General features: G+C 35.8%; 1 protein-coding gene across 4 annotated transcripts in view; it reads right to left on the reverse strand.

The window, feature by feature from the left end:
- Positions 1-22,799, reverse strand: part of PKIA (cAMP-dependent protein kinase inhibitor alpha) — a 95,782-nt gene that overhangs the window by 24,656 nt on the left and 48,327 nt on the right. Inside the window, exons 2-3 of one of the 4 annotated variants that reach the window (XM_082363662.1) lie at positions 21,228-21,336; positions 9,068-9,194 (exon numbers count right to left, since the gene is read on the reverse strand). The exons of 1 other annotated variant lie outside the window; for it this stretch is intronic. The gene's annotated coding sequence lies outside the window, so the exon portion shown is untranslated. The remainder of the gene's footprint in view (positions 1-9,067; positions 9,195-21,227; positions 21,337-22,799) is intronic. 2 more of the 4 variants (XM_082363663.1, XM_082363661.1) reach the window with 2 other exon arrangements.

Here is a 22,799-nt window from a genome sequence, read left to right on the forward strand (position 1 = left end):
ATGTAAATATCCTGTTCCTCATCAAACATAATTTATTCAATTTAATTATTTAAATCAGTATGAACTCATAGACTCCTATTTTATTCAATTGACTATAATATGTTTCTACCATTATTTATTTTGAGGCTTAGATTGTTCAAGATTTGTCCAGTGGAAACCCCTTCAGTTTGGCTTCTATATCCTTTGATGTTTCCCAATTATTCTTTGATATCTCCCTTCTTCTTTTTTTTTTTTTTTTAACATCTTTATTGGAGTATAATTGCTTTACAATGGTGTGTTAGTTTCTGCTTTATAACAAAGTGAATCAGCTATACATATGCATACACCCCCATATCTCCTCCCTCTTGCATCTCCCTCCCTCCCACCCTCCCTACCCCACCCCTCTAGGAGGTCACAAAGCACCGAGCTGATCTCCCTGTGCTATGCGGCTGCTTCCCACTAACTATCGGTTTTATATTTGGTAGTGTATATATGTCCATGCCACTCTCTTACACCGTCCCAGCTTACCCTTCCCCCTCCCCATGTCCTCAAGTCCATTCTCTACATCTGCGTCTTTATTCCTGTCTTGCCCCTAGGTTCTTCAGAACCATTTTTTTTTTCTTTAGATTCCATATATATGTGTTAGCATACGGTATTTTTTTTTCTCTTTCTGACTTACTTCACTCTGTATGACAGACTCTAGGTCCATCCACCTCACTACAAATAACTCAATTTCGTTTCTTTTTATGGCTGATCCCTTACTTCTTGAAACAATAATATGTTCTAGGGTCATCTTATATTTTCCCTGTAGTAGCTCTAGAATCAGCCATTTCTCCAAAGAGCTTTAGTTCCTTCAGTTGGAGAGCTGTATTTAGAAACCAAGATCTGGACACTAGGTGTATTCATTGCTCTTGGGAAGTAGTGGTCCCAGGTACTCTCAATAGGCAGAGCTAGGGGATTTATGTACATATATACATACACACATATGAAAGCACATATTCATAACCATTTACACGTATTCATAAACGTATGCATACATATTGTCTATGTTTAGTTCTATAATGTCTCTATATTGAAAATCATGTGTTCACATTAACATCCTCCATTCCCTTTCAACACCCTTTCAGTCATTTCATTGCCCTTTTCATATTTTAACTCCCTCCACAGATATTAAAAAAACACTGATTACCATATCCTTAATATCCTTACTTATTTGATCAATCTTCCTGTATTTAAGTAAATTCTTGTAGCTGCCACTTTCCCATCCCACACATTTTCTCCACCTGGCACGGGTTATGACTATCTGTACAGAGTGGTTGCCAAGGCCACTTCCTCATGTGGATGCCCTTTCACACGAATCAGACTTCAGCAGTCAACTCCAGGCTCCCTTATGCAGACATCCTCTCCCCTTTCTCAGACTCTGAGACCCAATGCCAAGTCATGTGGTTCCTTGAATGCCCACCTCCTCCATGCTGACAAAGGGTTATTTTACCTCACTTAATGGACTAATTTGTTCAAGAAGGGAAGAGATCACAACACTGTAAAGCAATTATACTCCAATAAAGATATAAAAAAAAAAAAAAAAAAGAAGGGAAGGGACAAGGAAGGGGATGAAGAAAGGGAGGTGGACAGGGATGAACAGATATCTTTTTTTCCTAAACAATATTTGAAGAGGTCCTTCATTTAGAAGTTACAAAGACATTATGAAGTATCAGCTGAAGAACTGAAACGACAACATGTATTTACACACCTATATCCCTACACCTATGACACACAATGTACACCTACTTTTATAGTAACCAAAATATAATTTAACAAAACTTATGATGCTTAGCCATACACTTTAATACTCAGCAACTTAAAAAAATATGCAGTGCCATTTGGCTGTTAACTATCAGTCCATTTATATGAATGGATTTGTATAACTCCTAGCCAAGAGTGCTTGAGATAGCGTCTCTACTGGTCCTTACTGGATCCTCTTCTTCTTTTGTCACTCTTTTCAGTCATTTGTTGATTCTCGATTGTATCTCATTGGTGACTTGAATGACCATTGGTAATCATATCTGGGCAAATACCCCAGCTTGGTGTCTCTCAAAGGGCTGACTGAAAACCATTTGCAACAGAATCAACTGAGGTACTTGATAAAATTCAGGTCCACAGGCCCTGTTTTGATTTCCTGCTCAGAAGCTCTTTAGAGAGTAATAAGTATTTGGAAAATACCTTAGCTAATTCTCACACATTAACACTGAAGCCATGGTGTAGTTTGCATGTCTACAATTCCTCAAAGTTCACGGTTTAAAACACATAGGTCTCACCAACTACAGTTCTTTTATTTTAGCTTCATTAATTCACATTTGTTATTTAACCAACTTGGAAATTGCTAGATGTGTGAATAGCCGCCAAAGTAAAATGTATCTATCTTTTGCAAAAATGTCTTCTACCAAATGTCTCTACAAAATGAAATGTAAATACCTTCTAAGATCTTGCTTGGAGGAATCTTACAGATTTTTAAAATCTTCCAGGTTTTAGGGAATAGCAAGTGCAAAGGCCCTGATGTTGGGAAAGCCACTGCAGAAAGAAAATCTGGATGTGTGTGTGAGAGAATAATAGTAGTAAACGAGTTTGGAGAGTCGGGCAGAAGAAACATTGAATAAAGCAAGTAGGACAGGTAAAAAGTTTAATTTTTATTCTAAGAGTGATGGCAACGGGTTTTGCGAAATAATGTGATATGATTTATGGGTTTTTTTTTTTTTGATTATTCTGGCTATTGTATTGGTTATAGACTATAAGGATTGGGGCAAGAGGGGAAGCAGCAAGGAGGTTGTGGAAGAGGCTGCCTATTGCATTACATGAGGCAAGCAATGATGTCTTGGAGTAAGTAAAGATGGCAAGGGTAAGGTGAGAGGTAGGTGGATTCAGAATGTATTTTCAAGTGTTAGAGCTGGCAAGAATTTCTGATGGACTGGACATAGGAATTGTGGGAAAGTGAGAGTTTAAGGATGAATCTAACATTTTTGGCCTGAGCAACTGGATGAGTTATGGAACCAGGAAAAACTGGAGTGCAATGGATGGATCAAAGCAAAATATTTAGTTTTATTTGCTAAGTTTGAAATGTCTATTATGCATAGATTGGAGATATTTAGTGGGAAATTGGAATTAGGAGTCTGGAGGTTAGGTGAGGGTAGATGGAGAGTGAAGGGGGCCAGGAATGAGCATTAGGGCATTCTAACAGACGTTGAGGGATGGGAGGCATCACCAAGGGAGACTGCCAAGGAATGGTGAGTGAGGAGGGGAGAAATCTAGGAGAGGATGGTGTCCTGGTAGCCAGTGAAACAAAATATTCATTCTGGAAATTATGAAGTTCATTTTCCAAAGTTTCTTGAATTGATGATAATTTGAAACTCGGTATTTTAAAAAGAGCTTTAGCAAACAGAAAAGAGAATAATTTTCTATCACGAGTGATTGATTGCAGTAGCATGGGGAATGGAAAAGTTGTGAAAAGGGAATCAAGAATTTATGTAAAAGACAATTTTAAACAAAAGTATTCGTTTAAAAAACAAGTACACAATATTTAGACATTATATTTTGTCTTTGTGTCAATAGCAGCTACAGCATGCTGTAAGTGAAAGATGAAGGATTACAGTTTAATATCAAATCAGGGGAAAAGGTGAAATACTTGAATTCTTTGTAGATTTTTAATAGATTTCAAACCTTTATTGGTTTTGAATAATGTCATATTTCAAACATAATTTTCTAAATAATCATGACAATTTTAGAATCAGAATAAACCTTATATAACCTTATATAAACCTTATTTAAATGCACATATAGTTCATTTTTATGGGTAAAACTAGGACTCTGGTCTTCTGATTAACAGTACTATTTCTTATTGCAACACACTGTTTAAATGCATAGATGATTGAAAAAAAGAGCGTACCAGTGATCTCTTAAATGTTTTACAAAATATTCAGTAATTAAAATTAGGGAAAATAAAGCTCATGAGGATTAAATTACAGGAAGAGTTTATAAGAGGGCAAAGAAGTAGGAGATGTATTTTCACACGGATAAATATGAGATTTTAGGAGAAAATGACCCAAACTGCATTTATAAGGTCATGATACTAGCTAAATGAAATAAAGACAACCATCATGTGAATAACATATAATTTTGAAGGTGAATTTTGAATATGGAGACTGATACAGATTAACATCTGATTATGATAAAAATCATATAGGCAGGGTAACAAGGTCTTCTTCATCCAATCACAGCTTTTCAGGAATAAGGGAACCTCTTGATACTTTGGTATGTGCCATTTTAGGACAATGAACTTGCTACAAAGTGAACACTTGATGCAAGAAATAGTTTAGAAACATAAATATGATTCAAGAAATTCCTGGATGGTGAAAGCTATGTTGGATTGTTTCACAAAGTTAGGGATGACTAGGTTAAGTAACTTCTCTTTTTAATAACAGAATAACTGTCACATGAAAGATCTCACTATGCCACTGACAAAGATAAAATCCCGGGACGGCATGGCTTCACAGTCTAATAGTCTAGAGCTACAGTGTCCAGTATAGTGTCCATTAGTCACAAGTGGCTATTAAATACTTGAAATGTGGGCAAGTTTGACTTAGGAACTGAAATTTTAATTTTATTGAATTTTATTGAATTTACTTTTAAAAATTTAAAAACACATGTGACTAATGGCTATAATTTTTGACAGCACTAAGAACATTTCCATTATCATGGAACGTTCTATTGACCAGAGCTGAACCATAACATTTTTATTTAATTTTACATTTATTCCTCTTTGCTAAGAAAATCCTCTCTCTTACTAATAAACAATATTAGCAAGATGGCTAGATATAAGCTCAAGATGCAAAAAACTATTGGATTTCTATAATCCAGGAACAAAGAGAGAGCTTAAAAATTATTTAAAATGGAAAAAAAAAAACTACCTAGGAATAAATCTAAATAAAGATGTGCAAGACATTTATGGAGAAAATAAAACCTTACTGAAAGATATTAAAGAAGTCTTAAATAAATGGAGAGATACATCTTGTTTATGGATAGAAAAGACTCATCATAATGATGTAAATTTTCCCCAACTTAATTTATACATACAATACAATTACAATAAAAATACTTAATAGAGGTTTTACAGGATTGCCAATTCTGAAATTTATGTGAATGGTCAAGAACAGCTCAGACACACCTAAAAAATCCATTCATTCCAAAGTGGTCCTGGAAAACTTAATTATTCATAAGAAAACAAAGACATTGGATAATACAGACAAGTCGATTGTAAGTGCATTAATGGCTTGAATATAAAACAAAGATACACTAGAACTTTCAAAAGAAAATCTATTATATCTGGGTGGCATTAAACTGGGGAAGGACATTTTAAGTAGAACAAAAAGGCACTAAGCTAAAAGATAAATTTGATTTCATTAAAATTGAGAGCTGCTATTTATCACAAGACAACATTAAAAAAGTGAGAAGGCATGACATAACTTATTTGTGTCATATATAGCTGACCAAGGATTATTTGCTTGTATTTAAAGAACAATAGAAATAAGTAAGAAAAAGGTAAACAGTAGAAAAATGGACAAAAGATACTCTCTGGACTTTCACAGAATAGGAAACATAGGCAACTATTAAACAAATGAAAGGATTCTCAACCTATCGGTAATTAGGGAAATACAAATTAAAATTGTTATGGACTGAATTGTGTTCCCTAAAATTCGTATGTTGATGCCCCATCTCCCAATGTGGCTGTTTGGAGACAGGGCCTTTAAAAACATAATTATGGTTAAATAAGGTCATAATGGTGGGGCCCTAACTGATATGACTGGTGTCCTTGTAAGAAGAGGAAGAGATACGAGGGATGCATACACACAGAGAAGAGGCCATGTGAGGACATAACAAGAAAGCAGTGGTCATCTGCAAGTCAAGGAAAGAGGCCTCAGGAGGACCCCAAACTGCCAACATCTTGATCCTGGACTTCCAGCCTCCGGAACTGTGAGAAGATAAATCTCTTGTTTTTTAAGCCACTGAATCTGAGGTATTTTGCTAGGGCAACCTGAGCAGACTAATACAGGGAACAAAAGACTAGACTGGCCATTCTAACTGGTGAAGCTATAGAGCAAAAGGACTGAAAATTGATTCCATAACTTTGGAAAACATTTTGACATTATTTTTTAAAGTTGAATATTTGAATTCCCTACAACTCAGCAATTCTTCTCTTAGTATGTCTACTCTTTTACTTATGTTAAATCTTGCACATGTGTACCGGGAAACATTATAATAAATGTTCATGGAAGTACTGTCCGTAATAGGTCCAAAATAACCCAAATATCATTAATAGAATAATAAACACATTTTCTTGTATTTATACAATAAAATATTATACAGTAGTACAAATGAATGAACACTAGTTAAAGCAAAGTGGATGAACCTTAGAAACATAATGTTGAGTAAAAAAAGCAAGCACAGAACTAAAGTATGATATCAATTTTATAAATCTCAATAATAAGCAAAATCAGATAAAAATTATGTGGATGTTGAACATAAAGCCAAGATCAGAGTGATTTCTTTGGTGAAAGCAGGAAGGTGGGATCAGGGTAGAGAACAGAGAGAAGACTCAGCAGTTTTGATTCTAGTTCTTAGTTTTGGTGGTGTGTTTGCAGGAGTTTATTATTTCTCATAACTTACATACAATTAAATATATTCTTTTGTATATTATCTAATAATATTTAAAAAATCAAAATCCATTATATACCAAAGATAACCCCTAGACATTAATTATAGAGAGTCCACTTTGAAACAACATACACAGTTACTCATAAATCTTCTGTAGTTGAAAGCTTTTAGCTATGAAATTCTTCCCCCTTCATATGAGGACTTTATGTTCCATAATGAAGGAAAATTGTTCCTACTTTGGGACAATTTGCCTTCTTTATTTAAGTGATACTAGTCCTTTGGCTGTCTAGAAATTTTAAAAACAACTGATAACTACATCTACTGCCTGCAAGAGAATAAAGGAAAAGGAGCAGAGGAGGCAATCTCATACATTATTGATAAACACATACAAAGACAATATTGGTACAAAGCTATTTCTCCATATAGCAACTCTGAATTTTACTAATAAATACATAAATATATCAAACATTAATAAAAGAATAAAATTATCCAATATGAGTACATTTGCTCTTCTTTTGCAATTAGTTCCAGGATTCTATTTTAGATTATTACTTCATATCTGCGAGAGCTGGGTGTGTGTTTGTGTGTTTGGTTTTGTGGAAGCTGCATTGTGCTAAATTTTACATTTCCTTCTTGAATTAAATGGCTTTTGTTATCCCTTGGGAATACTGAAGATAGCAACAGCAGATTACTACCTACCTGTGGAAAAGTATAAATAGCAGTTTTAGCTGCTAGTGATTCTGAAATTGCCCTTAACTTTGCCCTTATAAAAATGCTCCAAGAATTACGTTTTGCAAATCCACAGATTTACTATCCATATTCAAGTCATTTACGTGGACAAAGAATGTAGCCTGCCATATCAGTAACAAAGGACCTTAGAGCCATCAAGCCATCAGCCACTGAAGCCACCCCCAAAGCTGCACCCTGAGGGGATTCAGGATGGAGAAAACAGGAGACTGGTCCTAGATAATTAAAGTGCATATCAAGGGAATGATTTCCATGAGACCAGATTCTTGCATCTCACCATATACAGAAAAGTGCTAAATTTATTAACTTAAGATGTCTAGTTTCTTTAATTAACAGTAATCTTTTGATGTTCCAACTACCTGTTTTTTTTTTTTTGCAAGAACCCCTAAATATCCTGTGCCCTCCCTTACCTCTTCAGAACAGTCCCTCAGAGCTATCTGAGAGGTTGTCTCCTGACGTAAGTCCTCAGTATGTCCTCCAAATAAAACATAATTCTCAACTTCTAGGTTGTGCATTTTCTTTCAGTCCACATTTAATTGTATGGCTCATGTAGGTACTATGCCTAAATGTAATGGGATGAGCTGTAAATTATTAAAACTAGATAAATTCTGTCAGCTCTACCACTAGCTGAGATCCAGGCTTTCATCTCTGGATACTTCTGTCATAGATCTTGGCAAATATGGGGTCTGTGTTGGTCTTAAAATTATTCGTAGAATTGTGGGGACTCATTCATTCTTTCAACAAATTTTATTGCTTATATTCTATGTGTCAGTTACAGTGCTGGGTCTTGAAATACAGAAGTCAACACACAAGAAAATATAAGGATAAAACACATTTTCTACCATATTAACTTTTTTCATTCATTCATTCATCCCTAAGTCATTCAACACGCCTCTTCTTATTGAATACTGGTGAAGGGTCAAATGCTATGCTAAACACTGAGTATATAACTGCAAATGAGATGGACAGGCCCTGATTTTGATGTCACTACTATCTTTTATCCTGCCATATAATGGGACAGCTTCATTATTCCCTTTACCCTAAGTTTTTATCACAAATTGCTAATGAAAATAAAACTGTTAGTGGAGTTTCAAAATGCATAGGTAAATGAGAGCACAGAACTCCTCTTTCGCATGCCCCATTCTCCTCCTTCTAACTCCCTATGTGAACTCACTTGGTGCCAAGACCAAGAAGATGTGCCCCAATAAGAACCAAGCTGATTTCCTCACACTGACTGGGGCTATTGCTCACTTAGAAGACTTGATGCTTAATTTTGATAAGCAACTAGAAGATCATGGAGACAACCTATAAAAATGATTTGTCTTGGGAGAAAATACTAAAAAGGGTTAATGTGCTGTTCCACATGCCTAACCTCCTGGAATTAAACCACAGGCACTAGATCACCAAGTGTACTTGGCAACAATGAGCTAAAAATGAAAAAAAAAAGCATCATACTGTTATTGTATTCATTTTCCCCCAAGGCACTCTCTGATAAACACCACAACCTCTAAGGGAATTGAGAACAGCTTCCTTGTGGGGTAGGTTATATATGCATCTTTTTCCAAGCAGTTAAATCATATCCAGCTATCAGCACACCTTACTTAAGGTGATTGTAATGTATGAGGTTAAATGTTCCTACCTGATTGGAAACCTTCTTGTCCTCAATTCATTGGCTATACTGGATTTTTTTTCTTGGGTCAGACCTTCAGACTTCTACCAGAAATCGTTCCTTTGGGGAAACCAGGCCTTCCCAGAAGCTCAGGAAACTGAAATGGAGACAGCAAGACAGAAGGAAATTATTTGGACATATAGACCTCAATTGTTTCGTTTTAAGTAAATATCCAAGCAAACATCTTCTAAATGGTATAATAACTTTAGGGAAATTCATAGTTTATAAGTTTGTGTACTCATAAACTGAACATATTATGATAAGAGTACAGGTTGCATTTTGTGTCTTCAACTCAAGCAAAGACTTCAAAAAAGGCCCAGTTATCCTTTGTTCATTAAGACATAAAGAGAGGGCAAAAAGGGCAAGTTTCTAAGTCTTTTTCTTTAAAATTTACTTCCTTTCTTCAGTCTTCATCAAGATCTTCAGGAAATTAACTTTACTAAAGTTAATTATTCATAAAATAAACATAGGAACCTGCAGAAGACTATTTCACAGAGACCTGTAATGTACAATATCCTTTGCATACATGCACCATGAGCTTGTCTTTTCTAGCACTGGCATACACAAAACTCTGTGTGTGTGTGTGTGTGTGTGTGTGTGTGTGTGTGTGCACATGTGTGTCTTTTTTTGTGATGGAGCCACAGGGAGAAAATAAATCTATTGGCTGCAATTCAGTGATTTAGAAAGATTTAAGCGTAAAGGAAAAGGCTACATCAAGTGAAGCAATAAAGTCATGAGGTTGTGGTTCCATAATAATAACAATAGCAGTCTTCTGAGTAACCAAGGGAGCAGGCTTCTCAAATTATAGTCACACCTGTTAGACCATCTGCCCATAAATTTCACACTATCATTAATGGAAAACAAATGGCACTGTCTCTCCTTCCCTTTATCCATTGGCCATTCTCATATAAACTATTTTTCTCTTCAAGGTCATGCTCTTTCCTATCTGTTTAAAAATATTAGGATTTAGGAGGAGTGATAATGTGCCATGCCTTGGTGCTTGTACCAGTGATGGCTCTGTAAGGAGCACTGGATTGTGAGGAGGCTAAAAACTGAATTCCCCTAGAAGCAGAACCTGAGGCAATAATTTGAATGCAAACTGTTCATCTGGGAGGTGCTTCCAGAAAACTCAGAAGTGGAGTGGGAATTGAGAATTGGAGGCATGGAAGGAAGCCAACAGAGGTGCATTACTGAACAAATTACTCCTGCAGGGAACTGCTGCCAGTACTTCAGGGGAGTTCTGTGAAACTCTATAGAACATGTCTCAGAGTTATCCCAAGAATCGGTGAGAAACTTGAAGTACTTATCTTCCAGTCCCCTCTGTCTTTGGTTGAAAGCTACCCCCAGATACATTAACTCCTGTACACTTTTGGCCTGCCCTAAGGTGGATAATTGCAGGTGATCGCATGATTCTATCAGCATATACTGGAATGATGAGTGCTGGGGAGATATGAGTGGAGCATTGAAACCATCTAATACAGTCGGGGCAGGAGATATTAATTACTGGCTTGCAAGTCCAAATGGATAACCTTAAATTCCTGGGTTAATGCTTTTACTTTGAGGTATTTAAGCATGATGTATGAGTAAAAATTTCCTCTATTAAATCAAGTTTAAGATCCTAAGTCCCTAATCTTCTGGAAAACTGTGGGTATCTTTTAACAGATTTTTGAAAAGTAACATGATTAAGATTTCAAATTGACCATTCATTCATTCATTCATTCACTCATTCAACAAACAGTTATTGAACACCTGTAGTATGCCATGGGTTAAACTAGGCACCAGTGTTACTGTTACTAAAATCATTATCGTGCCACCTAGAATTCAATGTATTGTGACACTCAAATAAGAAAATCCGTAGTTACCGTAAAAATTATTACAGAGTGCTATAGGAAGACACAGTAAGACCTTAATTCATGCTGTGGACAGTAGTATATGGGGGATATCAGTAGGGCTTCCTGTAGAAGGCAATTGAAATGGATATGTAACACGAAGGAAGGGTGAATTTTTGAGGAAAAGAGAAGATAAATCCATGGTTGCCAGAAAATGAATGGTTAAGGATCAGTCCAGAAAGGAATTCCATTCATAATCAGTATAAGAAATGCTCACTGGAGTGTAAGAAAAGAAGACAATGGAGAGGGTGGTAGAAGCCAGATCATGAATGGTCCATGTATGTATAGTAAGTGCTATGGTCTAGTCTTTGTGTTCCCCTCCAAATTCATACGTTGAAATCTTAATTTCCGTAGGTGATAGTATTAGTAGGTGGGGCCTTTGGGAAATGATTATGGTATTAGTGCTCTTATAAAAGAGACCCCACAGAGCTCCCTAAGCTCTTCTGCCATGTGAGGATACAATGAGAAGTCTGTGACTCAGAAGAGGGCCCTCATCTGACCATACTGGCACCCTATTCTTGAACTTGCAGCCTCCAGAACTGTGAGGAAAAAATTCCTGTTGTTTATGAGCCACCCAACCTGCAGTATAATCTTACAGCAGCCCAAAAGGACAAAGAGAGTTTGGATGTGGGATTTTACTCCAAGAAAGATGGGAATCCATTGAAGGATTTTAACTGGTAACTTAGAAGAGAGAAAAGTTTCATAACACAATCAGGTATTTTTATAAGAAAAATTTGTTTCATTTTCAGAAAGATCACTCTGGAAATACTGTGACTAGATTTTTGGAGAAGGGTGATGGCAGTCCCGGATATAGAAAGATGAGTTAGTAGTCCATTAATATAAGTCAAACAAGAAAGTGGATATAAAATGTGTGAATTTGTGGCTGAGAGTTCTTTTCTTTTAGTACTTGAAAAATGTTATGTCAGTGCTTCTGACTCCATAGTTTTAGACAAGAAATATACTGTCATTGGAATTGGTGTTTCTCAATAAGTGATGCATTGTCTCTGCCTATCCACTTTCGAGATTTTTTTTTGCCTCTACTTTTCAGAAGTTTAATTATGACGTGTCTTGGCAAGGATATCTTTGTGTTTTTCCTCTTTGGGTTTGCTCAGATTCTTGGATTTGTGTTTATGTCTTCTAAAAAATTGGGAACTTTTTAGTCATTATTTCTTTGAATACTTTGTCAGTCCTACTTGCTCTCTTTTTTCATTCTGGAACTTTGATGATATGAATGTTAGCGCTTTTGTTACTGTTTACAGGTTCTTGAGATCCTGTTCTTTCTCCCATCTCTACCCCTCAGTCTATTTTTCTCTGTAGATTTGGTACATTGTATTGATCTCTTCTAAGTTCATGATTCTATGCTTTGTAATCTCTACTCTACTCTTGAGCAAAGTTTTTTGATTGTTGTATTTTTCAGTTCTACTGTTCCCATTTGTTTTAATTGTTATAACTTCTAGTTCTTTGTTTACATTTTCTACTTTTCCCATTTCTGTCAAGGAACACATAATTGCTAATTGAAGCATTTATGTGACAGCTTATTTAAAATCCTTGTCTGATAATTTCAATAGATGTTTTATCTCAGTGTTGGTGTATGTTCATTGTCTTTTCTCATTTATTCTGTGATTTCCTGGTTCTTGGTGTCATGAGTATTTTTCAATTGTATTCTAAACATCATGAGTTATTATACGACTCTGTATCCCATTTAATTTTATTATTACTTTTTAGCAGGAAGTCATCCTATTTGAGGTGTAGTATGAGGACTGGGGGGTTACATACAGCTTTCCATTGGGCCCTACTGACAATACCCCAGCAAAAGTGGGCACTTACATTGTCTCACTGAAGACAGATCAAGTAGAAGTTCAGCTATCCTACTGGCCCTTCTGACACCTTCCCCCCAAAAGTGGGAACATTAATATCATTGTGTTGCCTTTTAGTAGGAGTGGAAGTTCATCTCCCCAGTAGATTTCTTGACACCAGGGGAGGGGAGAAGTGAAGTGTTTGCTGTCCTTCCTCCCACTTCATTCCATCTTGTTGATGCCGGGTATGGGTAGAGGGTCAGCTACCTGCTGGCCCCACTGACACCAGGGTAAGAGGAAGAGAACTGCCGTCTAGCTCTGCTTGTGCCATCTCATTCTGTCTTACTGCCTCAGGATGGTTATGGGGATTCAGCACCCCATTGGGTCTCACTGACACCATGTGTTGAGGGTTAGTGGGGTGTCTACTCCCTCCAACCTGTAACATCCTGTTATTATTGAAGTCAGGGAGAGATGGAGGCTAAGTCCCACCATTGGACCCCACGACTGTGTGAGGGCAGCCCAGTGTTAACTAGCCTGTCAGGCACCACCTTTTAAAGTCTCTTTGCTAATGGAAAGGGGTGGAGGCTCAACTCACCACTGGACCACACTGAAACAACCCTGGTGGGGAATCAGAGCGCTGCCTCTTCTGGAGGGCAGGAGTTGGGTGGTGTGGAAGATCAAACCCTAGCTTGGTCCAACTGAAACCACAGGACGTAGGGGATGGGTGCAATATTCCACTGGCACTTGGCTCGAGTAGTGTGTATATTATTGCCCAGATGGTTTTCTGTCTTTAGCAACCCCTTTCCTCATACTTTGGCTAGGGGGAACAGGGTTTTTTTTGAAGCTTTTTTGTCTGTTGTTGTGTTGGTGGTTATTGATTGGGGGTTCCTGTAATACCCTCTCCAGGATGTATGGGAAGCAACAGGAAACACAGGGGACTCATCACCATGTTATTCCTCAAGTCCCAAAGTCCCTAGTTAAGTCTGCCTTCTCATTTCCACCTTTCAGTGTCTTCCTATGTTTGTTTGTTGTTATGTTCAGGGTTTTAGTTTTAAGTGGGAGAACCTGGGAGAAGTGGGCTACTTCATCTTCTTGGAAGCAGAGGTCTGGAGGCCTATTGATGTTAAAAAGTACTGCTGACTGTAAATTAAAATTTGATGATATACACCTTTCCCTTTAAGAATTATTCTGCTAGATGATGTGGCTTCCCAAAGTTGCTACAATTTGATTTTCATACTTCTAAAAGTCAAGTGTTTTGCTGGAGTTGAAATTTAAAGATAAGCAAGAGATGAGGCTAAAATGATCTATGTGGTAACAGATTAAAGTTGGAAACATCAATATACATTCATGTTCAGCTTAATATTGCTTCATATTACCTTAATACACATGGTTATGTAGAGAGATACTTATAGATATGTGCATATACATGGGTAATGTACACACATATTATCTCTTTGCTCTGTCAGCTGAGATCTAGAAGCAATGACATCCGAGCAGCAATTAGCACACCCCACACCCAGATCCTGCTGTCTGGTACCGTTCTCCACTAAAAAGACCTACTTATCCTTGAAGAAATAGCTGATTCTAGGACTGGGGCAGTAAATATACAAGATGAGCCTAGACCATCTTATAGTGTCAGAAAGTAAGGAAGTTCCAAAAAAAAATATATGGATGGGGATACATCAGAGTGGCACAAGAGCCAACTGAAAAGAGTTCACAAGGGTCAGGACTAGAGCAATTTGAGGAACAAAGTAAATAAAGTAGAATTAGATTATAACCCAAAGTATAAAGTAAAAATCCATGAGTTCTTCTGATATAAATAAATAATTGGATATGTAAATAAATGAGGGAGAAATGATAAATCTCCAGTGCAAAAGAATTCCAAATAGTTTATGTAGTACTCCATCTTAAGCATAACTCCCTATTCCTTAGCTGTGGGCTGAGCATATTGACTTCCTTCCAAAAAGTACAGTATGAAAAAGGGAAAACAGTAATTTTACAATGGAGAAACCTGAAAAACACTACCTCAGCCTGGTGATCAAGGTCGACCTCAGCATTCATAATGTATATTGATACTTTGTACACTTGATGTGATCTGACAAAATAACCCTTCTACTCTGTGGTCTTCCTCCCCAAAACACATAATCCCAATATTATCATGAAAAATGCATCAAAGAAATTCCAGTAGTGGGCATCCTACAAAAACCTAACTACTCAAAATTGTCAAGGTCATCCAAGGAAAATCTGAGAAGCTATCAAACCCAAGAGAGCCTAAGGAAACATGGCAACTAAATATAATGTGAAGTTCTGGATGAAATCCTGGAATAGAAAAAGGACATTAGGTAAAAACTAAGGAATTGGACTAATGTATAGACTATAGTAAATGATAATGTATCAATATTTGTTAATTGATTATAACAATGTAACATACTAATATAAGTTGATCATCATAGAGGGAAATGGGTATAGTGTATATGGAAACACTTTATACTATCTTTTCAATTTTTCTGTAAAGTTAAAACAGTTCTAAAAACTAAAGTCTATAAAAAAAGTTGTGTTTTCTTGTTTTATGATTATGTGCCTGTATTTCCTAATAAATATGTAAATTTGCTTTACCTTCCTTGATACTGATATTAAAGAAAATACTAAGTAACTCTGAAAGAATTTGTAACTCCAATTCAACAAGCAAGAATTCTTGGTATTAACTTTTTGGAAGAACCCACTGAATAAATCAAAGCAAATTGTCTTTAAAGGCTGAATTTCTTTTCAGTGTTTAATCTTTTATATGATTAATGCATACCACAAGCATGATTCTGTTTCAAAGGGCAGAAAACATTGATTGTAGGCAATGTCTAAAGTACAGTGAAATATTAATACATGATGCTATAACAACTTTAATGTATTTTATGTTTTCAAAATGATGAATTGTTATTTCAGTCAATAAAGGATTCACTTTTATACATTTCCTACCCACCTTTTCCCAAAACACCCGCAAGGAAATGATACTATCATCTGATATTAGGTTCATCAATTTAAATTGGAGTTTTTGGTAGCTGTGGTTGCCAATGGTACTGGAATATGTGATACTTTTACAAATCCTCTCCATGGCAAAATCTGATCTTCACAAGGTAAATCACAGTAGGTGCCTAAAGCCAAATGACATATAGCTTTGTAGCTAGATTACCAAGCATTTTACTTAGAGGCACAATAGAATGTAGAAAAGGCCATTTCTCTTTCTGTCTTTTTCTGCTCAAAGGTCACTCACCATCTTACTTTTTATCAGCTATCTCAGAAGTTTTCCATAAATTTAGACTATATAATGTCACTTAATGTGAATGTAGCTCAACATTCTGTTTTAGTACAGCTAATCTCACATTATTTTTATTGGCGCTAAATATGGAAATCATCAGCAAATTTTTGTACTTAACTTTTTTTTTTTTTGATGTGGACCAATTTTTAAAGTCTTTATTGAATTTGTTACAATATTGCTTCTGTTTTATGTTTTGGTTTTTTGGCTGCGAGGCATGTGGGACCATAGCTCCCCGACTAGGGATTGAACCCACAACCCCTGCATTGGAAGGCAAAGTCTTAACCACTGGACAGCCAGGGAAATCCCTGTACTTAACTTTTAAAAATAATTAAAATAAGCTATTCAACACATTTTTCCTTTAAAAAAAAGCAATTCTTCTTAGGCTGGCCCTGGGCACATACGTGACTTTGCCATTTTTTCCATGGACTATTTTCTTATCTGTTCTACTGTGTCACATTTGTTCTACCTTCTCAAAAAGAAGCATTTAAAAATTCATCTACACATTCATGCATCCATACATTTATTAAATAAACCTATTGAACACCTACATATGGCACAGAAAAAAAGGCAGAAAACTAATCTGGGTTGCACAGAAAGCAATGAACTCAGTTAAAATTTTTGGTGAAAACAGGTGTTACTCAATCTACTGGAAATTACATTTCATTATGGGGACTCACAGACTCAAGGAAAACCAAGACCTAAATAATGATAAAGTAATAAAAGCACTAGCCATTTACTGAGTGCCTGCTTGTACCTGACTCTGAAACTCTAAAATCATTACGGATGTTTTGAGGATTGTCTGATATAATTGTAATCTCCATTTTACAGATGAAAATAACAAGGTTCAGAGACATTAGGTTACTTGCCTAAAGTGAAGTGGCCCAGAAACTACAGAACTGGAAATAGAACCTTAGACTTCATAATGCCAAAGTCTGTGCTTTTAATCACAATGTGTGTGTGTGTGTGTGTGTGTGTGTGTGTGTGTGTGTGTGTGTGTGTGTGTGTGTGTGACAGCGAGGGGGGGAGAAGAGAGAGAATGTGTTTAATAGAGAACTTCTGAGAAATGGCAAGAAAACTGCCAAGTATCCATAAAACAATAATTTAGGAGCTTCTTACTATACAAGTAATTGTTAATCATATGGCTGAACTAAGGATCTCTCACTTTTGAACTAAGAAATCAAAAGCTTCCAGAAGTTGAGTCTAAATTTTACACTTACATAAGATACTTCATACAGAATGCTAAAGTATAATAACTAAAGAGCTCTGAAAATACTGGAAGCATTCATATTAGTATGATTTCATAATGTGGATAATAGAGGATTTAAGAAATTGGCAGATGCAACTGCAGACTCATTTGTTATCATTTCTGTGAAGGGCAAGATAAATGAATAAAATGAGAAAAATGAAAAAAGAATGGCTAGCAATTTTAGGTAGTTTGCTTAATCTCCATACTAGGAAAGACTAAGCAAAAAAAAAAAAATTCTCGAAATTGTATTTTGAAAGCACCTACAAGTGCATATGGTCTTTTTATACCGAATAACTTGGAATTATGAACTGTCAAATAAGTCTAATCTTCTCTGATGATAAAATTGCTGACTTTATTTGAAACTGTGAAATGAAAAATTAGGTAATAATCAGAAATTCTTACGAAAAGGAGTAGAAAAAACAAAATTATAAGAGTCATGTTAAAAAATATTTTGAAACAAACATAAAATCCCCATTACTGGTACAGAGCTTTTAAAACTTTATTTTGGTTTTAAGTTTTAATAACTATTCATATGTTTACATAATTACTGTCATAAGGAAGACACAATTTTAGGTCGGCTTTCTTCATTCTTTCTTTATTAAGCATTATTCTATTTTGCTCCATCGTCTTGTAATTATAATATAGTAACTGTGTGATTTTCTACTAAGTGGATATAATTTCCTAAACTGTTTTCCTATTGTTAACAATTAAAGGTGTTTCCAATTTTTTGTTATTACAAATGACATGACAATGAGCATCTTTATATAATAATTTTCTGGATTATAAATTATTTATTGGCATAAACTTCCAGAATTAGAATTAATGTGTAAAAAGCTATTAACATTTTAATCTTGCTAGACATTGCCAAATTACTTGTCAAAAGATGGAACCAAATTATATTGCAAAGATCTTTGACAACAGAAGACATTATATATAATTTTCGATCTTGCTAAATTAATAAGTTGGAAACCTATGTTCCATTTCTTTGAATTCTTTGATAACAGAGTGCTCCTGGAGGCTGGGAGGGAAGCCATGTCCGTGAAGGCTGCCCAGAGTTGGAGCGGGGAAGTGGAAAAAGGTAAAAAAAATACTAATTGTATTTTCCCTCAATTGTTATCTCTCACTCTTCTCTGCCTCTGTGTAACTTATATCCAGGTAGCTGGAGAAAAATCATGTGGCAGGGCAAATTGGTATTCCAATAAATTAATAATCACTAACTTCAAATGGGTTTTCAAGACTGGAAATATTGCTCTGACTTACAGTAAGTTCTTTCTAATTCTCCTTAAGGACTATTTTCTTAGAAGCTTTACCTACCCTCCTCAAATTTTCCTCCATCCTCTCTACTTCCTTCACTCTGAGCTGGTGAGGTGCTTCATAACTCATTAAGAACATAGAAGTCAGTAAATAGTCCACTGCCAAATCCATTAATTCATTAGCATTTGCACTGATCTTTGTATTCCCTTTTACTACAGGAGTTAAAGTTAAAAGGCCATGTGCACTACAGATAGCATTTCATTTTCTCTCATCTTCTCAAGTACTTCACAGCACTGCATTTTCTACAACCCATCTACTGCTTATGAATGATTCTTGCCAAAATTCAACCTCATTCTAGACTAGTAACTCCTACTTAAAATGTTAAAAACTATACGTGTAACATGAAAGCCTCCCTCCTCCCCTAATCCCTGCATATCTTCTTTAGCCAATTCATGTCTGAACTTTTCAAAATTGTTATCTTCATATATTGTTTCCATTTCCTCACGTCCCATTTACTCTATAATTTACATCCATCTGACTTCTCTCACCATAATCTCTTTGCCCACTGTCCTGAAATTTTACTTATGAAGGTCACCAGCGATCTCCATGTCAGTATAGCCAAGGAATAGTTTTTGTCCTATTTCTAGGCTCTTTCCTTCTTTAAAAAAGAAAAAGAAAAACAGAAACAAAAACCGTTTTTTTTTTCTTCTATGCTTTTACACTCTCATCATCTTCTGTCTTGGTATATTTTACTGGCTTTCTGTGTTTAATCTGATTTCTAAATATTCTATTAGTTTCCTTTATCTTCAGTGGAATAAACCACTATATGAAGGATTATTCTCAACAGTTAGTTCTCATAATAACAGTACTGGTAGCAGCGGTCAATACTTCTATAATGCTTATCATGTGCCAGACACTATTCTGACACTGTTTAAATACATATATATAGACACACACATATATGTGAGGTTTTCCTCCTCATAGGCCTATGAAATAAGCCTATTATTATACCCATGTTACAGATGAGAAAACTGAGGCAATGAGAGGCCAAGGTCACATGCTCAGTACTTGGTGAAGCCCTGCCTGAGTTAATGCTGGAACTTTAGAGTAGACAAGTTAAATAATGTCTCACAGATTGGCCTTAAAAGTGAGCAACATTTAATTAATGACTTGTGAAGTATCAGAAAAAAATGGAACATTTTAAATTGAATGGGAACTACTAAGTCATGTATCAGTAACTAAGAATGACTCTTATTGAATGAAACTATTTTTCATTATTCTTTTGAAAGAAAAATATTCTTGTGTTAGTGTTTCACAGTTTTTTTTCATTCACATATTTATTCATTTATTAAACACACATTTCCTACTCACCTTCTATGCAAGCCTTGGAAGATTCAGTGGTGAGCAACAAATCACAAAGTCCTTGCTCTTAAGCAAATGTCCAGTGGTGGAGGAAGGCAGAGTAAACATGTAAATAAATTTTGTACAGTGACAGAAATACGACTGGACAATGGGATGGAGAGGCACTGAGGAGGCAGGTCTCTTTGGTCAAGATAGTAGTGGTGGCGTTTGAACCGAGACCTTAATGATCAGAGGGAAATTGGTCTGGGTAGAAGGATTAGCCAATCTAAAGCTGGGAGAGCAAGAAGTAGAGCTTGTTGCATCTGAGGGACTGAAAAAGACAACTGTGCCTCGAACCCCATGAAGGTCAGGGAAAGATTTAGTAAGTGACCAGAGCACATGGTCTCTGTGAGCCTGGCTAAGTAGTTGAAAATTTAATCTCTTTACAATAGATAGCCTTTAGAGGTTAGAAGCAGTGCAATAATAGCATCTCATTTGTGCTTTTTAAAAGACTACTTTGACTGTTGAGTGTCCTACAAAAGCAAAATACTTGTGTCTCTATGAAGTGCAGATAGTAAATTTTAAAAAGCCCAATGAGCTCATAAGCAGTTGGTTTACTAACTAATCATTTATCTTAACTAGACTTCATTAATATAAGCTTGGTGACCTTGGGGTCCTGGGACATATTAGATTAGGGAAACCCAACTATTTTCAAATAGTGTGATTTGAAAAATTCTCGAAATTGTTGGGGTTCAGGAAGATTATTTTATTGCTGGGGCTGGATGAGAAGTTTAGAATAAGAAAAGAAAGTATGATGGCTGGCTTCCATCTGTTCTCCCTTTCTGTGAGAGAAATGATGATGGGGTGACTACTTTGCTGTTGACCCAATGCTTAAATTTCAGAGCTAGTTCAATCCAGTAAATATTTGCTGAACAACTATTATATGTTAGGCACCTAGCTGAAACTGGGAATATAAAGAGAATAATTAATAATAAAAGCAGGTATTACTAACAAGAGACAGGCACTGGGCTAATGCTTAACATGCACCATCTCAAGTTACATTAAGTTACACACTAACCATATGGGGTAGATGCATTTATCATACCATTTTCCGGGTGAGAAATCTGATCCCTTTAAGGGGCTTAAGTTACTTCTCCAAGGTTACACAGCTAGTTAGGGGCATAGGCAGTATTTGGACTCAGGTCTGGTATCAGCACCAATTCTCTTAGCCATTATGCTCTATAAGGACCTTACTTGAGAAGTTCAGGATTATACATATATGGGTACAACCAACCCTAAGACCATCTGGCAAAACTGGCTGTTGAGAAGTCCTGGATTTATGTTAAGATGCTCTTGGAATGGAGAAGATTGTGAAGGAGGGTCCCCAAAACACACTCTCTGTACTAAGGGGCAACAAAAGAGAGAAAGAATTAGCCTACAGCAGTATGATATTGAGGACCAAGAAACAGTGTTTCTCTCTTTTGTGAAGAGTTATTAAATTATTTCTACTTCAAAATATCAGAAAGAAATCACAGTACTATGGACAGTTTGCAGAGCCACCCTATCTTAGCGTGAATCCTGGCAGGTGTAGAGTTCATAGTATGACCCTGGCACCTAAGTGTAGTTAAGTAAGCTTTCATTTTTATTTAGCCTTAAAGCAAAGTAATTTTCTGATAGGTATAATTTAGGAAAGTCTTCAAAGAAAATATTTAAAGTCCACTATCTCAGAGAAAAGCAATTTTGCAAAAAGATCTATCAGCAAAAGCAAGGCCAAACACACCAATTATTTAGTGAGACTTGTATTGTTATATCATTGCTCATGTTGTTTCTTTATGCATTTACCTGGAAGAAGGCTTTTAATGTTCAACAATTCTCAAAGAGATAGAGACCCACACTGATGTGTCAGAAAGAGCTTTGCCCTTGAATTAGATCAGTTTAGGTTTGGCTACTTACTAGAATTAGGTAACATTCTTAATCTTTCTGAGCCTGTTTCCTATCTGCAAATAGGGATAACACTATCTATTACAGAGGGATGTGGTTAAATTAAATGACACATGTAAATGAAATATATCCTTCCAGACTGAGAACATACCTAGTAAATGTTAAGTGATCTGCAAATATTCTGCTTTCTTGAAATGGATGAAACCTGTTATCATGTTCTTAACCAATGGTCTAAATATCAAGACAATATTTAGTTAAAAGTTATATTTGTTCTTTCACTGTCCATCTGCATTTTAACATATTCTAACATATTCTCCTTGATAAATTGTGTCAATATTAGTAACATTTGTCATTTAAGCTATTACTGTTCATATGTTTAAAATATTTCAATGTGATATGTCATTACTCAAAGGGATGCCTAGCTGGCTTTGTCAAAGATTTATTTTAAGTAAAAATAAAAGACACATTTTTCATTTTCACCAAGTTTTATTGAACAGTGTATTCATTAACTGTATGAACTTTCTGGCCAACCCAATACAGTAGCCAAGACATGGAAACAACCTCAGTGTTTTTTTGGTGGATGAATGGATGAAGAAAATGGGGTGCATACAACCTACTATTATTCAGCCATGATAAAGAAGGAAATCTGGCTATTTGTGACCACATGGGTGGATTTGGGGGGCATTATGCTAAATGAAATGTCAGACAGAGAAAGATAAATACTTTATGATCTCATATGTGAAATCTAAAATACTGAACTCATGATAGAAAGAATGGAATGATGGTTGCCAGAGCTGGGGGTTGGTGGTGAGAAAAATGAGTGAAGATGATCAAAAGATAAAAACTTCCAGTTATAAGATAAGTGAGTAATGGTGGTGTAATGTACAGCTTGGTCACTACAGTTAACAATACCGTATTTTATGTT

This window comes from Balaenoptera borealis (genome assembly GCF_965194805.1).
Source record: "Balaenoptera borealis genome assembly, chromosome: 17".
NCBI classification, from domain to species: Eukaryota; Metazoa; Chordata; class Mammalia; order Artiodactyla; family Balaenopteridae; genus Balaenoptera; species Balaenoptera borealis.